This window comes from Fundulus heteroclitus, chromosome 10 (assembly GCF_011125445.2).
Source record: "Fundulus heteroclitus isolate FHET01 chromosome 10, MU-UCD_Fhet_4.1, whole genome shotgun sequence".
Lineage (NCBI taxonomy): Eukaryota > Metazoa > Chordata > Actinopteri > Cyprinodontiformes > Fundulidae > Fundulus > Fundulus heteroclitus.
The window spans coordinates 14909663-14928627 of NC_046370.1; the positions used below are offsets into that span (position 1 = coordinate 14909663).

General features: G+C 38.6%; 1 protein-coding gene across 5 annotated transcripts in view; it reads left to right on the forward strand.

Annotated features, from left to right (window-relative positions):
• The window catches only part of sdk2b (sidekick cell adhesion molecule 2b), a 487898-nt gene that overhangs the window by 104201 nt on the left and 364732 nt on the right, over positions 1–18965 (forward strand). The gene's annotated exons all lie outside the window — the stretch shown is intronic.

Below are 18965 nucleotides of genomic sequence, written 5' to 3' on the forward strand. Positions count from 1 at the left end.
TCTGAACTTTTTAGCTGCAGAATTATCCTTGTTATTCAAAAAAAGAATTTCATTAGTTGCTAATTTACATTTTTATTCCTTTAATATCTATTACTCATAAAATAAGCTTAAGGAATTATGTGATGAATCTGCAGATTATCATTTTTATCCTATTACTGTATTAATCGTCAGAATAATAAATAGAATAATCGATTACTAAAATAATTGTTTATGACAGCCTTAGTTATGTTATACACAATGTAGTATATACTGTAATTATAAAGTGATGGGACAAGGTTCTGTGCATGTTTAGTTGTTTATTTTTTTCTCTTTTCTGTGACTAGTAATGAAAAACAAACATGTGTTTTATATTGATTTTAAAATATGTGGTCAAGAAGGTATGCGCAGGAGTTCAAACAAGAACACTTTTGGTAAAATATCTGTAGGGTTGTTTTTGTCAAAAAATCAATACTATTTTACATTTTGTTATAAGTTTTAAACATTACTTAAAGATTATAATAAAGACTATACAGACAGTGGGGGTTTAACCCCTCCTTGAGCTGGAGACACGGAAGCTCATGACTTCAGCTAACCAATAAATTATTCTTTTCTGCTTTTCTTTATCGTTCATGTATACTCCCATTGTCAGTTTAACAACAGGCACATTCTGAATTGATATTGAAACCACCTGCCTTTCAGTCTCAATGCAATGTTTTTTTTTTTTTGTTTCATCCCATCACAGAGACGGTGACATAAACAAAATGATGAAACAGCTCAGAGACATTGTGCGAAATTTGGACTTTGTTCTTATAAAACAAGACACATGAAAGGACTTTTGTGACCTCGGTACCAACCTCGAATGTGTGTGCGTGAGAGTGTTATGTGTTTTCAACCGGTTGTTTGGCCTTCATATGTCTTCTCCAGAGGCTTTTATCCAAGTGGGAGGCAGGCTATGAGAGAATGTAAAGAAACAAACCTATGATCTGTGGTTATCTAACTATGCATTCTCAATGAACCAACAAAAATTATCTTCTCCTGAGATGTAGCATAGCCTACAGAAATGACCATACCAACTTGTTTTTCAATTACTGACAGTAAATCACACAATAATAAACAACAGAACCGTTAGCATCATAACCTTAAAAGCAGCAGGAGGTGTAAATAATGTTTCAGCAATTTCAAACAAGGAACATTCAGTTCCAACATGTTGCAATCCTCTATAATATGTTTTCTGCCAGAACAGACCATGTCCCTGCACCACATGACACCCAGCTGTGCACTGATAGAAACGGATATTTATTTCAACTGAAAAACATATCTTCTTCCTTTGGGTGCACTTCGTCTTTGGAAAAGGTATTGCATTGACAGTTTAGTCAGTATCGCAAAGTGAGTTTTTGCAAAAAAGTTTTCAAAAAGTTTTGTGGTTATTCGGGCTGGTCTAAAATTGAGGCATTTGTTAAATGCATGAAAAGTATACCGATTAGACCAAGAGAAAGAAGAAAGTTCGGCAATGATGGGTCTTTTAATATTCTCACTTTTATAATAACTCAGAAGCCTACATATGCAATAGTCTTAGTGAGCAACTAGGACAAAAACAAACAAACAAATGAGAAGAAAATTAGTATACAAGGTCATGAATAAGAATTTCCCCCTGTACAAATTTGTTCTTTTTATGCTTATTTGTCACACTTAAATGTTGTGCATCATCCAACGTTTTTTTTATAACAAACAAAGAGAAACTGACTAAATGAGTAAAATAATGTTTCAAATGATGAGTTTGTTTAAGGGAAAAAAAGGTATTTAAAACAACTTGGCACTGCATGAAAAAGTAATATCCCCCAAATAATTGGTTCCACTCTCAATGACTACCATCAAGCGTTTGTGATAACTGACAGATGAGATCTTTCACATCACTGCTGTGCAATTTTGGCACCGTTCTCGTTGCAAAATTTTAAATATGCCACTTTAGAGGCTTTTTGAGCTGTAAAGGTTTGTTTGAGGTCATACCACAGCAACTCGTTTGGATTTAAGCTCAGAACTAAGCCATTAAAAATCATCATGTAGTTTCTTTTAGCAGTTCATAGGGAGGACTTTCTGGTGTGCTTAAGATCCTTGTTCTGCTCCATAACCCAAGTGCGCTTGAGCTTAAGAACATGAAACATGGGTTGCACACTCTCTCTAGAGAGAATGGGATTCATGGTTATTTGAATTACAGCAAGTTCCTTAGGTCCTGGCTGAGGAAAACACCCCGAGACCATCAGATTACCATCACCATGTTTGCCCTTCCATATGATGTAGATTTTCTGTTACTGTTATACAAGATGTAATTCATGGCACACATTCCACGTTTGACTGAACAGTCCACAAAGTATTTCTTGAGTTATTTGTGGTCAATAGTAGTTTTAGGATGGGAAATATCTTTCTTATTGTTTAATAATGAAGATTGACTTTAACTGAAGCAAGAAATGCTTGCAGTGGTTTAGATGTTGTTCTGGGTTCCTTTTAGACGTAAAATATGAATCCTGGGTGTGCTCTTTGAACATTTATGTTAGGTGTGCCACTATTGGGAAGGCTAATCACTGCTCCATGTTATTTCTATTTGTTGATAATAGAGCTCACTGTGGTTCACAAGAGTTCCAAAACATTAGAAATAGATTTGTAACCTATTCCTGATGTAGAGACGCCAGTAACTTTGTTTCATATATATCCTAGAATTTAGCTTGATTGGGGCATGATACTTTGCTTTTTGAGTTGTTTTATTTGTATGTTTATTTGTATGCAAGTTTACTTGTATGTATATTTTAAAGTGCTTGAGATGTAAGGCAGTCACAAATGATTATTTTAGTAATTAAGTATTAAGTTCTCTGACAATCGAGTCATCAGATAAAAAAACATTGGGACAATCTGCTGATTCCTCACCTTATTTCTTATTCTTATTTTACCGATAACAAAAATGAATGAGAAGATCCAAATAATTACATTTCTTTTTTTTAATAATAAGGATTCATCTGCATCTAAAAAAAGTTCTAACATCAATATGTTATTAGCTCTGCCCTTTATGGTTGACCTTATCAATAAAGTGCTAGCTGCTTCTGCAGAGAAAATGTTCACTATCAAAATATGTTGAAAAAATTTCACTTGCATATAGAATAGAAATACCTTTATTGTTCCACATTGGGGAAATACGGGTCTGACAGTGGCAAAAACAGGTAAACAGAAGACACAAAGTTAAGCTGTACAGCAGAAGAGAAACACTTATCACAAAGGGAAAAAATACTGTGCAATTATTAATAGATAATAAGGCATAACCAGATGAAAATCAAATGTTCAAGTAAAAAAAAAGAAAACAATCGATTTGCATTCGATTTACAGAATAATGTAATATTTTAGTGTGACATTTTTTGTTGCACAAATTTACAAAAAACTGCTAAGAAATCAACAGAGCAGAACTAGAACCAAACTGTCCTCTAAATTGATAGTTCTGGTATATCTCTGCAGGCTTGTAGTGGAACCTGTTCTTAAAGTTATTTTCATTCTCCAGTGAGTGAGCTCTGCTTTGTTGTTCTCAATCTCATTAAACTGCAGCCAGATGCTTTGTTTTTGAGTTGTCCTCGAATCTAACGATGAATCATGACAGCCCTAACGTGACGTAAAGAAAAAAAAAAAAAAGAAACAAAAAAGAAACAAAAGAAACAAAATTTGATTCAAAGTAGATCTTTGTAAGGTGTTTTGGTCCGGACCTGAATTTACTTGAGTGTATTCACACCTGCACAGAAGGTCTGGACCGAAGTCAGGAACTAACTCTGGTCTGTTTGTGAATACACCCTTAATATTTGTCTTACTTAAGCTATGCAACAGCTGTGAGTAAATAGGGATTTATGAATTACCAATAGACTCCTCAAAAGGTAGACTGTCATCGACTGAAAAACTTTTTCTGTGGAATTGTTAAGCTCTTTATTTGTAGGGTGTATTGATAAAGGATGTTCCTATTTGGCACATTAGCACAAAGAGTCTCTGCATTGGAATTGCATCCACTTATGATCTGATCATCACTCAGACACAGGACAGATGAGTAGCAGTAGGCTTTGCCCCTAGAGCCGCCCATGTGGTGTGGTCATGGTGCTTTCCTTTGTGTTGTATTTAAAAGGTGATGTGTATTAATGTGCCAATTGTTTTTAAATTCAAATGTTAATTTTTGGTGTTTGTTGTACAACTGCAATTTTCCACTAGGAATCTCATTTATTATCAGAGCATCAAAAATATAGATGACAGAAAATGCCAGTGTTACTGTTCAAAGAGGCAAGCCAGCACAGGTTAAATTAAATCAGAATCACTACACTACGCATGCAAGTGCAATACAAATAACTGCACTATTGAAAGTATTCTAAAATAAGACACAGTTGATGTTTAATTTGATGTTAAAATAAACAATAAAAAAATCTAATTATCAGATTGTAATGTGCAGAAAAACTGGAGAGAGGAATAGGGTGAGAGGAAGAGAGAGACATCAATTAAACATGAATACCAAGCAGGACAAGGGTTTCAGCCTGTTTGTAATCGTGAATATTTGATAAGACAAACGACAACTCACTTAGCACACAGGCATATGCTAACAATGGCATTATGAGTGAGCAGACCTGTGAAAAGCTTGATGGGGACTCCCCCAGGTTCTGACGATAGGGCAGCCTGATTTGAGGCGTTCCTTGTATTTAAAGTCCCCTACTGCCTTCCTGTCAAGAAATTTTAGGTTCAGCTTTCCAAGCTTAAACAACATTAAGTTGGCATAAAACTAGCCGGCTGGGATGAGACCTCTTGTCTGTCTCACTGCTCTCCAGAGGAGCGTTGGCCCTTCACATCACTCAAACTTCACCTTGCCGTTAAATGCCAACTAGAAAGGCTAGGTGTCTTTTATATCCCTGTCACTGTCTTTTGTTTCTATTGTCTCTTTTTTTCTTGGTTCTGTTAACTGTTTATGTAAAAAGAATATAAGAAACATGTGAAAAGAAAAATATTAAAATATTACAACTGAAGTGCAGTTTTCTCATAATATGATGGCTGTGATTTAGAATTTGATTCAATGTGGCTACATTTGTCACCCAGTCTGTCTTAATATGCTTATATCATGCAGTTACATGAGATTTTTTTTTTTTTTTGATTAAAAAATAAAAAATCATCTCTTCCTACCTGTCCCTGTGGCATTGTGTACTCAGTAACGTATTTCAATCTCCATGCAATTCCTGCCCTGCATACAACCTATTTCCTATCCACAAACTATGGCCATACCCAGTTCCTCCCAACCTACTTATATTTTGTACACATCAACAACTCATCTGGTGCCTAAAGAATAAACTCAACAATGGAACACGGCAGGCAAAAGAACAGAGTAACGTCACGGATAAAGACGGAGGACCTAACAATGAATCTGACAGAATGAGCTGAACTTAAAGGGGATAGGTGGGTAATGAGGCACATGTGAGTGGAGAGTTGTAATCAGGCTGAAGGGGAACCGTTTTTGGGCCAAGCATAGAAGAATAACAAAACTAAGAAGGAACTACAGAAATAAATGACCATAAGAAAACTAATCTAACAATCGAGATGAATAAAACAGATGATAACATGAAGGATCTAAGGGTGAACAATACAAAGACTAACATTAACATGAACTAAAACCCTAAAAACAAAAAACAACCCAGTCAGGATAAAAAAAACAACACACACACACACACACACATAGAAAAACAGAGCTCAGGGGGAGACCGGCAGGCCGTCCCAACAAAGCACACAGTTTAGGAGGGTGGGCGTGAACTTGTCCCGACAAAACAGACAGTTCAGGACAAGCTCAATAGTTCAGGCTGGAACCACGACCTTGAAGCTGAAGGCTGAAATCACGATCGTGATGCTGAAAGTTGGAAGTTACTGGCCCTTCTGGTGTTGGTCTATGTGTGGACCAGTCCTAGGTACCCCTAGTTATTTATACTCCACCACAACCTCAAAGTCCAAGACCTGGATGTCCAGCAGTGAGGCAGGAAAGGTCTTCCTATTGAGGCCAATCACCATTGTCCTAGTCTGGTTGATGTTGATGCACATGTTCTGGGCGTACCAATCGACAAAGTCAGGGATGACCTCCTGGTACTTCAGTTTCTTTCCCTTAGCGACACAGCCCACAATGGCTATGTTGTCAAATAACTTATCGAGGTCACAACTGGTGGTGTTGTTTCTGAAGTCCAAGGTGTAGAGGTTTAAGAAGAAAGGTGAGAGGAGAATTCCCTGTGCCCCTGTACTGCAAGCTGTCACATCCAACATACGACAAGATAAGATAATAATTTCTTTATTGTCCCGCTGTGGGGAAATTTGGGTATGACAGTGACATACACACAGACAGTTACACACAATTATTAGCAATGAAAAAGAAGAAAAAAATTAAGAAATTAATCTAAAATTGGCTCTAAAGAAAGAAGTAAAAGATAAGCGTAGATGAGAGTACAAGATAAAAAAGTAAATACCAAAGTAAATAAATATTTCACAATGGAAAAACTCCAACCTATTTACATAACAATATGCAATTTATATGATAGTGCAGCAGTATCCCAAAGTAGCTAATCTGTGTACAAGTTACCTTAGCATCTTAGCATCAGCTCTCTTCACCTATTCAGACTTGATAAGGAGTGCAGGAGTATAGGAGAGTGAGGCTGAGTGAGAAGGAACAGGGGTGGGGTCAAGTGCAGCTGAAGCTATTAGGACACAGGAGAACGTGGTGTGTAGCAGCAGGTCAGTGTTTTGGGATGACGGATGGGAGGAGTAGGTCCAGAGTCAAATCTGTTGAAGAACACGTTCAGTTAATTTACCCAATCCCTGCCCCTGCCCGGGGTAGACCTTTATGCATGTTTGCATTCAGCAAGTCCATCGCTCTGTTGTGTGTGGTGTGGCATTTCACATACTATGTGGAAGTTGGGAGAGTGGTGGATAAAGAGGCATGATCAAACGTCTCTTAAGATGAGCAGGAGGGATCTGGGGTGCAGTTTCTGCAACTTTGCCACTGCTCCAGCATCGGGCGATGGGGGATGTTAACATGTAACACAATCACATGTGAAAACTCCTTGGGAAGTTTACAAGCTAGCAAGGCAATGTCTCTAGTAAAATGCTGCTCCATCAGATGCACATGCCCAGGGTTGCACTACTTACTTACATAAATTGCCAGACCCCTGCCTCTGCTCTTACTTCTGTCCATAGTGCTCCTGTTCGCTTTCACATGGTGAAAGCAATCAAATGCAATAACAGAGCGTGTGATGCTATTCTGGAAACACATGACGCTGGCTTGCAGGTCCTCTCACTGTAGTCTCATGAGTGCTCCAATCGCATCCATTTTATTAGGAAGCAAAATTAAGTTTATCATGCAGACAGAAGGTACCGTGGATTTGTTCTTTCTCAGGACACTTAACTCCAGATCTGCCTCTCTGCTGTCTTCTCCTTATTTCTGTGGGGATGCATGGTCTCTTGAGTGTGAGCGTCCATGAGTTGTTCAGCGGCATCAACTGTTCACAGAACTAAACAATAGGGCCATGACTGAGAAGGTCCCCAAAAACTCTTAAGAGCAGAGAAAAAAAAACAAAACAGTTAATAAACTTCAAAGGAAGTGCTTTCATAGGCACACACAAACCACCAAAATTATTTGTAAAAGTGAAGTGAAAACACACTAGAAACAGCTATTGCAACAGACTGCCATTCGGGCAGTGCCATCTTGGATTACTTTACCAGAATAAACAAGTGCAAAAAAAAAAAAAAAAACACCTCTCACTGGTATCTATATATAACCTATTATTATTTGATTTAAGCTTCGGCTGAGTGCACAAAAGAAGTGTACAAGTTTACTTAGACAAATCAAATCTACCTGGAAACCTCACAGATAGTAAATTCAGAACTTTAAAATAAAACTAATTAGAGATGTGCAATTGCAAATCTTCCAATGTGTACTTTTGACTTTGCCGTTACTTAAAAAATCATATATTCATGGTAAAGATGCATCATGTATGCATCTCAGGCATTTTTTAACCTTTGAAAAGGTACTCTAAAACATAGTTTTGTTTGCCCAGTGAATGGCTGTTGCTTAGACTGTAATCAGTTTGAGTTTTATCTCAAAATAAAGTGCTTGCAACTATCTTGGATTACTCTGTTTTAGTTTCCAGACTACAGCAATTACTGGTAAGTGTAAAGTATAAGCAAGAGATAGCTAAAAACTTTCAAGTTGGACCAAACCAGCTTGCTTTGAACTCTGTTCACAAGTACATACTCCCTCTCAATTCACGGTGCCACGTCTGTGTCTGGAGCTCATTTCCCTAATCGGCCTTTTTTCACTCTTCATGTCTTCCTCTTCTTCTTACAGTCCATCTCTTCAATGGGATTTACTTTTTCCCTAACTTCTATTTATTCATGTTTCTTAAACTATGTTTCACTAATTACTTCTTTCTGATGTCTCCCCTCTCTGACTAAAAGCTTTTTTTTTTTGTTTTACCACACCCGCACACAGTGGACGATGCTGCAGTAGCATCATTATCAGACGTTAAGCTGGTTGCTCCCAAAAGGAGTCAAAGATCAGAGTGAGGTTGTAACCCCCCCACCCCCCCCCCCACCCCCACCACCACCACCACCACTACTCCCATCTTCAAACCTAATAAAACTGGTTCCAAGAGTTATTGCTATGTTTGCACCGGTTTATGCTGCAACAATTTTTTATTTGTGTCGATATAATTTTGAAGAAATTAATAACAGTTTCCTGAGGGCACCAAAGGTCAAACAGCCCACATGCCCATTTCATTAACATTTATCAATGTCATAATCAAAATAAAAAAGTACCATTTTGACAAAGACACTTATTAAACAAACAAACACATGTATAGTCTAGACTTTAGTTTTCATCTTCATCTCATTTTTTTCTTTATCCTCCTTGTTTGTCCGTCCATATTTGGCTGCAGAGCTGATGTTACTTATAATTTTTTGGTTGCTCAACAAGTATGCTTAAAAGTCTTTCAAGAACTCTCTTTAAAATTATATTGCACAAACAGAATCCTCTTTAGTGACTCAACAGAAAACTGGTTCCTGTCCTTGGTCCACTGGCTCTGCAACAGTAAAAAAAAACTCACTCAACAGTTGCATGTGCAAAGACAAATTGTGCAATTTTCAGAAAGTCTAAGTAACATGTTATGCCTTTTGCAATGTCAAAAACTTGGTGCACTTCTCATGCATCCTAACCCTTTTACTGGGAGTGACACGAAACTCAGTCAACTCGCACAGCGTTTTTATCGTTCTCTGTGTCCATGGAACTGACAAGAACTGTGTCAACTTTGTCATACACATATTCCAGCATTGTACATGTTTTATTATGCCACCCTTTTGTCCTAACCAAGCAAGTATGAGACAAATGTCTTTGAGGTCCATCTGTGACGCTACACTTGTGCTGGACATCTTGCAAAACAGTGGGGCAGCACTGGATACTAGCCCCCATCATTGTTTGGGGCTGCATATGGGTTGCCGGCTGTAGGGAGTTGCAGCTCCTTGAAGTGAACCATGAGTGCCAACATGTCCTGGGACAAACTGATGCAGCGCATGACCCTGTCCCATAGGAAAATGGGCCTCAGCGTAGTATTCCAATATGATGACAACCCAAACACATGCCCGATATGACCATTATGTTGCTAAAGAAACCAAGGGTAAAGGTGCTGGACTGGCCAAACATGTCTCTAGATCTATACCCTATTGAGCGTCTGTTGGGGCATCCTCAAATGAAAGAGGGAGGACTGCAATATCTCTCAGACCATATGAGAAAGACCAGTTGCTGTTATACTGCTTCATAAAAAAGTGTACAAAACTAATTAAAAACAAAGATGGCTTGATTACATAGTGGACATTTTAAGCTGTCTTTAAGAATCTATATAAGCAATTGAAGGTCAGCACAATACACATTACACACTTTACACAAATGTGTCTCTTTGTATTTCCTATAGCACACCCTAAATGACCAGTCAGTTTTTTTGTAGGTTAGCTGAACTAGGTGTAATTTATCATAATTTCAACAATAAGATGTTTGCAGTCATTACAATATGATCCTTGGGATTTGTTGAGTATGCAAAAAAACAAGCATTAGTAGCATGTGCCATCCTGGCTGTGTAGTGGTTATTACTTCACTAATACTGTAAATACCTAAGGCTACATCCGCATGGAGCCGAATACTGTTTCCATACAGAAGCGTTTCGAGGAGTCAAAATAAGGTTTATAATACCTATGCCACGCCAGTGAGTGGCGCTGTGCATAAGTGGGGCAAAAACATTGAATGCAGGAGAGACAAAGGTGGCATTTGTGTGGCCCGACAACAATGAGGTCCACAAAAACCCAGAAGAGGAGCAAAACGTGTTGGTGTGAAATCCACAATACATAGTGTCTGAACCAAAAGCGCAACTCCAAAGTTGTTGTTCTTTGTGCTAGCATGTTAAGGGAAAGGCGAGGTCTACGTTGGCACACCATGCATGTGCAAAAACACCAGTTTGTAGTTATGCATATAGGATTGTCCAGATGAAGCCCCAGCGGTGGGCAGCTTCTAACTTTTCCCCTCTGGGAGCCTGTTTCAGATGTCGGGTTTGGGGATGCTTCATCTGGATAGGACAAGTTTTATATTTTTGTTTTGTTTTTCTGGCTGATCAACAATGCGGCCCAGTCCAGCAAAATTTCAGTCAGTTCTGTTCACCTGCCAATTTCTTTTGGCATCTCTGCAAAAAAAAAAATATTTGTTCATGTTTCTTTGTTTGTTCTAAATAACCAGTTAACACAAATGATGCCACACAAACAATTTAATACCAGTGGGGCTTTACTCAGTTTCTTCCCACTAGATGAAGTCCTGCCAACAGCTGAAAAATTCTTAATGAGGAAGACATCAGGTATATTGTTTCATATCGATATCACAAGACCTAGTTACACCCCTAAAAGACATCTGTGTAGCTTCAGAGCATTCTTCAAAATGGATCTTTGCAGTATGATACAGATATTTACATTAATGCAGTGAGCATTAGTGGAAAAAAGTTGTTTTCTTCAAGGCATTTTTATTCTTCTTATGATTCCCTTAAAATTAGTTGTTATAGCCCTTTTTTCCAAAAAGAGAAGGGTGCAAAGTTCACTAAGGCTGCAGGCTTTTATGTCGTAGACTCGGCTAAGCAAAAAATTGTGTTTCATTGATAGAATTAAGATTTGTTTTGGTGATCAAGACAGTTAAGGCTGCAGGAATTGGTCACTCAGTAAGCAGCGACAGAAGAAATGTTGATGAACAATGTTTATTTTTCTGTGGCTCATTGTTTTTTGTTCTGAATTGCTTTATTTCATGCTTGTCTGAGCAAGGTGTGTCTTCAAATGTGTATCTGTGTGTTTCTTTAATGGCCTTCCATGAATATTACATGTGTGGCAGCAGACGAAAGGGATCACAACAGAGAGGGAGATAAAAGGGGCGACTATTACATTAGAGCCGAGCAGGAAAAAGAGAGGAGGTGGCATAGGAAATAGGAGCGGAGAAAGAAAAGAATTGGATTGAGAAGGCTTGAATGTCTGTGAGTTAGAGAGTGGACAACGGAACAGAGGAGATGAGTGCAGAGAAGAGGATGAAAGATGACAATAGAACAATAAAAAACAGCAATAAAGGAAAGAAGCAGCGTGGGGAAAGAAGAGATGAATAAAACGATTCAACTGGATTGAATTGATTTGCATAAAACTGAATTTAACTGAAGGAACTAGAAGAAAGGAAAGGAGTGGAGAGTCAGTGGCCAGAGAGTATGCACTCTGAATGCTGAACAGGCGATTAAGCTGGCTTACCTATGCATCCTCAAACGGTTGCCCCGCTCAGACTGAAGGAGCCTTGTTTATGGAGAGAAGACTAAATCCTCCAATCAAACATGTATGAGGCAGCACGCTTGCGCACACATCCCCCCCCCCCCCCAGTCTATCCAGCTCCAGTGAACACACATACCCGCACAAACACGGGCTACTCCGGAGACGCCACACAGGCGCAGAAGGCACACATGAAGGAATAGACAAACAGAGACACTATCTCACACCAACACATTCACAGGGGAATTCAGATGATTTACTTACAGTTCAATACCTGCACTGTCGGGCCTCGGGAGTCTCCGGTGTGCGTAGTTGTATGCGCAATAAGAACTGCAGCCTGCCTCTCTGTGCCTCTACACAACAAAACAAACTCAAACCAACTGAGAGATTACGCCCATATCCACAAATGCTTATATTGCATATTACCACCCCTGGCCCAGTTGTTATTAGTTATAGCTGTTCTTTGTCTTTGAGATGTTTTGATGTTTTGATCTAATGTGTGTCAATCATCTAAGGAGATACAATAGGAGGAAAATAAGAGTAATTCTTTATTAACGCTTAGAAATAAATGCTGTTTGTAAAGGTTTGCTTTAGAACCTTTAGAACCACAGATATTATTTACTCCTTTTTTTGAGTTCATGGAGATTATTGTGATATACAGTCATTTAAAATGTCACGCGCCTTTGAGGGAAGCACTCAAATGAGTATGCAGCAGTTTAATTTTTAATTTTGCGATCTTTACAGCTAAAAGCAGCCTGTACAAATCTTAAAAGCACACATTTTCTAGTGTGCTGGTTTCACATGTACGTTTAAAGGACTGTAGGTGTGATAGTAGAAACAAAACAAAGGATAGTTTAAATTTAATAGATTTTTAGGAAAATGCAAAACTTCGATTTTGAGGTCTTTCACATATTGGGAAGTAAAAGGAAAAGGGATCACTGTGCACACACAAACAATAGCGAAAAAAATAAGGAAAATCAGTCTTTATTCCTAAAAGAATGTAAATCTCAACCATAACTCTGAGATGTCCCAAAAGGCTGCTACCATGTATAAGTCTTTGCCCACATTTGTCTGACAAATGGGGGTTAAGGATAAAACACCATACAACTCTCCCTGTTATTTGTTGGAAGCTTGGTTCTCTCTTGCACTCCAGGAGCCTGGAAAAATCTAATCGAAATAGCTATAATTATCCCCCCCTAAAAAATACTATTGATGTCAGAATAACAAGTCAGCTTGCTACTGTATAGTATGCTTATTCAGCAATTAAATATTTTAAGTGGAGTCTCTGACTAGCCAATTACCAGTTATTGCAATTACGCTGAAGTCTGTTTTTTTATTATTATTTTGTACGTATAAAAATGTAAATTTCTGATTTTTACTCAAGGTTATATTGTGAAAATCCTATACCCACTCATGTTTACTTGCTAGTTACAGAAATGAAAAATAATGACTCAAGTATTCCCTCAATATGCAGGAGCATTCTTATCTTCTCATGCTTATATTCTTCCTTCTCTTCCGTGGGAATAGGATTTGAGCAGAATGCCTCGTTGTTGCTCCTCACTATCAAATCCTGGTGCATTGCAGTGTGACAGAATGATATCACAGCCTGTCACACATGCTACTGCTCCAACCATCACCGGGTTGTACTGTCCATGGAGCTTCATCCATGTGTGCGTGACTGTGAGTCTCTAAGCCGGACTCTGGTGGCTGTGGATGGTTTCATCTGAGCACCCTTGTGCAGCGTACAGAAGCTCCCCCATGTCAGAAACAGTGACCGCTCTCTGCTCTTCCAGTCTCTCTGTGCTCCATCCAGACATCAATCTGCCTCTTCTTCCTGGCCCTCTTGCCATTACTCATCCTTGTGCAAAAAGTGCTGTTCAAAACTGACCATCTGCACAACAGCAGAGACCTTTTTAGCAGTTGTGTGCTATATATGAACGCCTTTTTTACTTTCAAGGCTGGCCCCATCCTGCCCCCGTGTTATCACGGACTGGCAATTAAAAACAAGCTACCGCTTCTGAAGAGGGTCCGTTCCCACCCACTCGAATCACATTTCTGCTTCTCTCTCTCAGTGTTATGGGTTTCTGTGTATACGAGAGGGTGTGGGGAGGGAGAACACTTCTCAATCTGACACTTCAAAGTCTGTGAAATTTAATTAAACATGCCTTGCCACCATCCACACAAACACTTGATTATAGTATACACTGGAGGACATATGGAAATGCATACTACGTTTTTTGTATGCAAACCTTTACTAAAGGTGTAACCCATACTAATTGTAACACGTCCTGTAAAAAAAACAACAAAAAACAACAACATTGTAACCAGATGGAAAAACCAATATACAAACCTAAAATTCTAGTTTGCTGGTCCTGATCACTATAAGAACCTCTTAACTGAATTAATGTAACACTTTTTTTCAATCTGCCATATCAGACAGACAACAGATGTTCAACTTGGCAGCTGGGATGTGACTGTAATTTATTTAAGACACTTGATTATTTTTTTCCCCAAATGGTTAGACATCATACCTGCCTGAACCAAAACTGGAAAAACAATAAAAAGTCATTCTCAGACATGCTGAACAACTGAAACGTTTCCCAAGTTAAGGAGCCACAGCCACTAAAGCACTGAAAACACAGAAGTTGCCCCATAGTGATGTGATCAGGAGCGGAGACGTACATGTGTGTTTAGGGCGTTTTCATACCAGAACCAGATAGAACCTCTTATTTCTCTAAACCTTTTTATGTTTAGATTTCTAGAGGGAGAGTTTTATTATAAGGCATAGATAAGGACATCACCATTTGGAGCCTGTCCATTACTAGTACTACACAGGCATTCCTTCAAATGGGAAACACAAGCATGAATTTATGTTCATAAGCTTGGAGTTTTAACTTTAGGGACAATATTACTACTTTAAAGAGCATTATTTGACATGTACTGACTTGCATCTAAATAAAAAAATTATGATAACAGTTTCATAGTGGCAGAATTTGGAAAATATCAGGCGCACAGTTTGTGAAAAAGAAGATTTAGTTCATTGTAGTAATGTCACCAAGGCCTTTTCAACTGTTTTGGTCATAGTCTGCATCTATGTATGCATTCCAGGTCAGTTTGTGTGAGATTTTTTTTTTCACACTGCATGTTCAAAGTGTATAACTCATAACAAAACTTACATGTACCTGTCATTTTTCTAAAGATGATATATATTTTTTTTCTATTCTGAGACAGTTTGCTTTAAAGATAAAACAAAAAAGAAAGTCTCTACAAGTTTACAAACAAACATACAAGCCATAAACAAGCCTTCAAATGGCTGGATTTCTGCTTTTACACAGTATATTAGATGTAATTTTATGCTTATTTTGAGCCTGTCCTTTAAAGCTTTTATGTTTGTATGAGGACTGATGGAAACAATGTTGACACACTTGATTGATAATAAACAGATCGTGTTGAACAGTTTCTGGGCTGTGTACAGGAAAAAAAATGGTCATAAAATAAAAAAACAACAACAACGTTTTCAATTTTAATAGTCTTATGCATTATTGTCTCAATAAGCACAGTAGAGGGGATTCTATTAAATATTTGACAGTAAAATAATTGAATATAACCTCTAACTTTGTTGGTGAAGCACTTTAGTGTCATGATTTAGTCCACAATTAACCCTAAATGGGTGCTTATAGTCTTTGTTGGTCAGTTTATGCTGATAGTGACCCTCTTCTCTGTTTGGGTGCTGATTTATTTATTTTTGGAGCTGAAGTGCTAAACTGTGCGATGGCTTTTATGGCACCGATGTGCAATGGCACGGATAAAACACTTCACATACTTGCGCTGAATGACAAAATCTTAATTATTTGGGTGCTTCAGCGTTGATTAGCGTGATGCAAGTGACCTACTTTAAAGTAAGAGCTCTTATTAGGCTGTGTGAAATGCAGCTTTACACGTAGTAGTGCAAGTATGTAAATGGTGCGCGCAGTAATAATATCTAGCTGGATTTTCTCTTCCATGTGCAACCAAACATTGACATTTATGCCACGCTACTTTGATATTTCTGATGTAGATGTTCACATCTGCGTTTGATGTGTTGGACCTCCGGATGAAAGATGTCTCACGCAGTAGACAAGATCCCTCCCACTTGAGTAAGGTTTTTTCCACAATCACTTTACTAGTCTTATTCAGATTCAAGCGCTGTTACCCACTGGGATTCTGCAGTGTGGTTTGAGGAGATAGGAGAACATAGGTGGGGGGAAAAAAAAGTTCAGCTCAGGTTGTCCTTACTTTGAAAGTTATATAAAGCTTCCAAAGAGGCTGAATGGTTTTGGGTGATAGCAGGCTTAACGTGCAACGTCTCTTGCAGACTTTGAAGAACTGGTTGGCTGCTGCTAAACTAACCTTTTATGTCCAGTGTACCTTAAAACCCGTTGTGTGTGCTCACCCATGTTTCTTTTTTTTTTTTTGCCAATCATTGGTGTTTGTTGCTCTTTGTGTATACTTTTGAAGATTCTTTTTTTGTAATATTTGTATTTATCCCTTAAAATGTTGTTCATTTTGTTATAATAACATGTCAAATGTTCAGGACTGCTAAGTGCTGTGACCTCCTTAGTTAAGCAATAGTAATTCTAATAGCAATTAGTAAATAATAAATAAATAAAATAAATAAATAAATTAGCTAATTGCTATTAGAAAACAGCTATCACCCTTTATCTCCTCATGTTCATGTCACTAAGTTAGTTAAAAGTGTTGCATTTGCTGATATCTTATAGCCTGCCTTTTTTTTGTCACCAGCGAGAGAATTGTGGATTAGGACCCTTTCAAGGCTTGTAATTTCCTCAGGCTTTTTTCCCTTTAAAACTCCCCACTCACAGCCACTTCTCACACATTCTGTGCCACGAACGACAGGACGAGCTTTAGGTGGCTTATGTAACAGCCCATTAGGTTTACCTTAGAAATGGCCTGGTGCTGCCTGAGAGGCTGCCGCAGACACCTAGAAATAAGTAATGTCAGAAACAGACAGCTATACAGATGAGGCCTCTTACATCTTTTATGGAACATTAGACTGAGTGAAGAGATGACCTAATTTGAATTGATTTGGCTTATATTTGTGCTCCGGAGAGTAGATACAGAAACGTGCAGGCACAAAAGAAACAGAAACAGGACTTAAACACAAGAACCAAGAGCACACACACACACACATGCGCGATCACAGCTAATCTAGGTCTGTTGCTGCTTGTAGACTTCTCAGTTGTAGTTGCATATCTCTGGCAAAATCTTTGATATTTTCAGCTGAATAGGCTGCAACTTGATTACACTGTGTGCCCCTCCCCCGTTTGTATTAATGAGGCTGTTCTGTGTTGCTGAAATCGCCCTCCATATTGTTGTTTTGCAGTTCACAGTCCAGCGAGCAACTGGCCTGCAGATGTAATTGTTTTAATTTGCTAACTGTATGCTCACTCAATTAGGACGGATTCTGTTTCATTTCCTCGGCGCTGTGCAGAAATAGTGAAGCTGACAACTTCTTACACGCTCACACAAAGACTGGAGGAATTAGTCATGTAGTTTTTTTGGTTTGCACTGTTGATTGGGATGGCAAGCTATGCTCATTCCTAATTTCATGTTCGTTCTTTTCATCTCTATTTTCTGGTTTCCTGGTATCTCAAGGTTATTTTGCACTTTTTGTTTAATTAAAGTACTTTTTGCCTTTGGCCTTGGATTGTTTTTGAATGCAGTGTGCGTGTTAGTATATGGACTATTTTACTTTTTGGGCCCTCCACGGTGGTCATGATCTTTAATCTCTTATAATTTGAACATGTTACATTTTTGTTCTACTTTTTCCTTGGATGTACACCTTATTTTTCTTGTGCAAACCTTGAGTCAATTTGAATGTCTGTCCATGACATTGTGTGAACCTTCTACACTAGAGAGTAAGAAAAGATTATATTGTAGCCATTAAACAGCCATCTCTTATTGTCAAACCAAATGTTAACAAGATTGACATGGTGAGGTAATAAGTACCTACGTAGCAATACAGATTAAATGTTCCAAGAAACTTAGGTAGTCTCCATATCTGTATACTGCTGATGGATTGTAGTATGTTTTCATAATAAAGAAATGCAATATGTATGTTTACATTTGTTGCACAAAGTCAAGATTGTTCCTAGTATGGGTTCCAAGGTTGCTCAAATCCTATTTATAATGTCCATTAACAGGACCTTGTCGCATAGTTGTGGCGAGCAATGTGTCTGGTTTGGGAACCTCAGGTCCTCATCTTTATTATTTTTTTTTCTGTTTGGCTTTTTCGAGCCATGACCTTCAGCGTGCACTGGAGCAGTTCCCAGTCACGTGTGAAGCAGCCGGGATGCAAGTCAGCTCCTCAAAGTGAGGCCGTGTTTCACAACTGGAAAAAGATGGATTGCTCGTCTCTGCCACAAGTGGGGGAGTTTAAGTATCATGTTGTCTTGTTCCTGGGTTTTGGTAGGTTGGAGTGGGAGATAGATTGGGCCTTTGTCTGCAGTATTGTTGCTCAGGTCAGTAACAGTGATAAGATAATGCAACCAGAAAGCAACACACTTGATTTACTGGTGCATTTACATTCCTGCCCTCATCTATGATCACGAGATATAGATTATCACCAAAAGAGCTACAACCTAGGTAAAAGCATCTGAAATGAGCAGGCTCCATCGGGGTGGCTAGAGACAGCCTCAGAGATAGGATGAAGATCTCCATTTACTGGTCAGAGCCTGAAGTAGAGCAACTCCTCCTCCGTGAATCCAGCTGAGGTTTTCCCTTCCTTTGAGATTTACCCTGCACATCTATGTTGCAGCAGATCCAGAATTCATGTTGGGATTATATACCCCTATATCCTGGGAACATCTGGGAGCCCTTAAAAAAAGCTTGAGAGTTTTACCAGAGAGGGCAATGTGTGAGTTTCTCTCTCTCCAATAACACGGGTTGTTGACATATAACCAGGGCTGGTTCTAGGTCTAGTGCTTGAGTGATGCTGTAAAAGTACTGGTATACATTTCTACAATCCCAGAGCCAATTAAAAGCCACGGTGAGGCTTTGGATTGAATCATGTCTGATTCCTTTATTGTTTGCTCCTCCCCCTGTTTCATCATGTGAAGAATAAC